We start from the raw sequence: 3,721 nt of genomic DNA, 5'->3' as shown, positions 1-3,721 counted from the left end.
ATTGCATTTACACGAGTTAGCCAGGCTTCAAGATGAGCACTGGTTTGCCTTGATGTGGGTTTACTTTCTCTCTCTCTCTCTCTCTCTCTCTCTCTCTCTCTCTCTTGGACGTGAGGAAATTGCAGTAGTCATCTTTTACTTAATGCAGTTTCCTCAGCAAGTTATTAGTGACCCAAAAAAGAATTTTATTTTTATTTTATTCTTTACATTCTATTGAAATTGTCAACATGGAATATATATATATATAACAATTTTCGTAGAGAGAGAGAGAGAGAGAGAGAGAGAGAGAGAGAGAGAGAGAGAGAGATTATTTATGTGAAGGTATGATAGCTATTCGTACATATCTGCACCTTTTCCTTGTTCAGCCTAATCATTCCTATTACTTTTTTAATTCCTTTAATATTTAATAATTTTCAAAAAATATCTCACGATTATCTAGACCAGAATCAGCCGTGAATTTGTTAATCATCTTTACACAAGGCAAGATTTTTACCAACACTTTTGTTCATCTGTATTTAAGACATTCAAAGTTTCGTTAGAATTACTTTGTTCATCTGAATTCAAGACATACAAAAATTCGTTAAAATTATTTTCACGTCTTTCCACTCATTAAGGCTCCGGGTGTGAAGGTAAGGACTCGACACATTAATTAAGTGTTCCAGGTTACTTGGGGAAGAAGGAAGACCAGGTGTGTGCATAGTAGGTGTATTGGCATAGGTGTACTACCTGGGTGTAGGTATTGTTGAGAAATCAGAAGCAGCCTCGTGGATTGTCTCTCTGACTCGCCCGGGACTGCATGTCTCTGGGTACCTTGGATGGGTCCCTAGCCTACCTCCTCATTTCCAGGCCCGCCCCCCTCTCTCTCTCACGCCTGGTCCAGCCCAGACCACACCACCAAACCAGACCTTCCAGCCAGGTCCAGGCCAGCCAGTGCTCTAGCTAGACGCGCTAGTCACTGCAGCAACAGGCAGCAGGCAGCGCGGCAGTGTACGATCGAACGTGGTAGGGTTAACAGGTGGAAGCGGTAGGAGTGAGCTAGCTAGCGCGCGCGTGTTGAGCGAAAGTATACTCATGAAACGGGGTGCCATTTGTGGCCTCTCTGGATTTCGCTCCGTCTTCTTCTTCTGTTTATTCTCCTCGTTCTCTTGGGACGTGGAGCCAGCACCCCTCTACTTCCCCCTCGTCATTGACGTCCTTGTGAATTAGTGAAACTATCAGTCGAACATTTCTTTCCAAATGGATTTGATTGTATATAATATTTCCTGTTGTCTCTCATATTCTTTTTATTATTATTCTTCTCGTTCTCGTGGGACGCGAGGAAATCCGTCGTCAGCGGACGACCGTGTGAATTAGTGAAAATATCTATCTTTCCCTCCCCACTCCCCCCGCCCCGGCCCCAGGATGGTTTTTATGTATGATATTTCTTGTCTTTGAGACGTGAGGGGTGAAGGAAGGAAGGCGGGCAAGCGGCACTCACTCGCTGGGGGAGCAGCAGACATCGCGTCAAAGGCGTAACCTTGGGCCAGAAGGTCGCTCGCTCGGCACCGAGGAGCTGGATTATATATATAGAGGCTCTGAAAATGAGGGACGTTATTGTTTCTGGTGTGACGATTCCGGAGAAGAAGAAGAAGAAGAAAAACAGGAAGAACAGGGAGAGAGAGAGAAGAGAGAGAGAGGGAAAACTGTGAAGGAAATATTTCGTGATTACGAGACGAAACAGTCCGATTAATATTCTTTTATTATCTGGAAAATATTAATATAATATTTGAGAGGAACGAGAGAAAGAAAAATGCAGTTTCTGAGGAGAACTGTTACTTCTGGTGACGATTTTGAAGAAGAAGAATAAGAAAGAGAAGAACAATACAGAGAGAGAAAAAAAGAGAAAAATGTGGAGGAGGTATTTCATGTTGAAATTCCCAAATTATTCCTTTTTCTGGAAAATATTTAAGAGGAAATGAAAGGGAAAATGTATTTGATGAGTGAATTTTAAGTGAGAAACATTTCTGGTGACGTTTTTAAGAAGAATAAGAACACACAGAGAGAGAGAGAGAGAGAGAGAGAGAGAGAGAGAGAGAGAGAGAGAGAGAGAGGAAATATTTCGCGTTTACGAGACAATTCCAGCATTATAATTTTTTATAATGAAAATATTTCAGAAGAATTAGAGAGGAATATTTCTATATATATTCATATTGATATATATATATATATATATATATATATATATATATATATATATATATATATATATATTTATATAAAGCATTACAATCTACATCTTGTGACCTCCAGTGAATTAGAGCTAAAAATTGTTAGGTCATCTTACAAGGGTTAAGTAAAAGGGAAAAGCGAAGTTGTTATGATGACTTTTAATAACCGGTTGATCTCGGGATGTTGTTATAATAATTTTTTAGTTTTTTTAGTTTTGTTTTACAAATTTTTTGGGGGGTGGAAGTTGGGGCCTATTTCTTTGGTGTTTATGGTTTGTTTATGTATATGTATAAGATGTATATGTGAATATACACCTGTGATACGCACACACACACACACACACACACACATATATATATATATATATATATACACATATATATATGTATATATATATATATATATACACCATATATATATAGTATATGTATATATATATATATATATATATATATATATATATATATATATATATATATATAATGTCGCGTCGTTATAAAAAACACATAAAGAAATAACAAAGAATAAACAATATCCAAGAAAACAACAGTAGAGTAAATAAAAAAAACAAAGGCAGAGAAAAACAACATCAAAGAAAAACAAAATAAAGCAACGTCAAGTAAAAACAACAAAGAAAAACAACAATATTAAAGCAAAGATAAACTATAGGAAAAACAACGAAAGCAAAGAAAAACAACAAAAGGTATGAAAAGCAACATAGAAGAAAAACAACAAAAACAAAAATAAACAACATCTAATAAAAACAACATCAAAGAAAAACAACATCGAAGAAAAACAACAAACGCAAAGAAAAACAACATCTAATAAAAACAACATCAAAGAAAAACAACATCGAAGAAAAACAACAAAAACTAAGAAAAAATTCAAAGAAAAACAACAGCAAAGAAAACAGCATCGAAGAAAAACAACAAAGAAAAACAATAAAAGCAAAAAAGAACAACATCTGAGAAAAACAACATCGAAGAAAAACAGCATCAAAGAAAAACAACAACTAAGAAAAACAACAAAGGCAACCAAAGCAAACAAAAGCAAACGCAGATTCTAGGTCAAGTTGAACAGTTGGACACGTAGACGGGGCACTCCGTAGGAGAGAGAGAGAGAGAGAGACGGAGTAACTCCGGAGTGGATATGGTCCATTGAGAGCGAGAAGACCTTGTAATAGTAGGCAGGTGTGGCTGCTGGCCCTACTCTCTCTCTCTCTCTCTCTCTCTCTCTCTCTCTGATGCACAAGCAGTTGAGAGTACAAACATTAGATTTATTTTGTCTGTCTCTCTGTGTCTCTCTTCTGTGTATATATGTATATATATATATATATATTATATATATATATATATATATATATATATATGATATATACATATTCTCTCTCCCTCCCTTCTGAGCGCTATATCCCTTGCCTTCCCAGGTGTGTGTGTGTCTTTGTGTGTGTGTGTGAGAGAGAGAGAGAGAGACGCGCTCGTCTTATTTTTCCCATGCCGATATCCTTGGTTTG

General features: G+C 36.9%; 1 protein-coding gene across 2 annotated transcripts in view; it reads left to right on the top strand.

Annotated features, from left to right (window-relative positions):
• The first annotated feature begins 904 nt into the window (after positions 1–904).
• LOC135200349 (protein spaetzle 3-like) overlaps positions 905–3,721 on the top strand; it is a 33,636-nt gene continuing 30,819 nt past the window's right edge. The window contains exon 1 of one of the 2 annotated variants that reach the window (XM_064228946.1): positions 905–1,002. The gene's annotated coding sequence lies outside the window, so the exon portion shown is untranslated. Of the gene's footprint in view, positions 1,025–3,721 lie in introns of both variants that reach the window. The other variant, XM_064228939.1, reaches the window with a different exon arrangement.

The sequence above is a fragment of the Macrobrachium nipponense genome, chromosome 23 (genome assembly GCF_015104395.2).
Source record: "Macrobrachium nipponense isolate FS-2020 chromosome 23, ASM1510439v2, whole genome shotgun sequence".
In the NCBI taxonomy this organism is placed as follows: Eukaryota; Metazoa; Arthropoda; class Malacostraca; order Decapoda; family Palaemonidae; genus Macrobrachium; species Macrobrachium nipponense.
The sequence above is the reverse complement of the archived record's forward strand: the minus strand, read 5'-3'. Positions and strand labels throughout refer to the sequence as shown.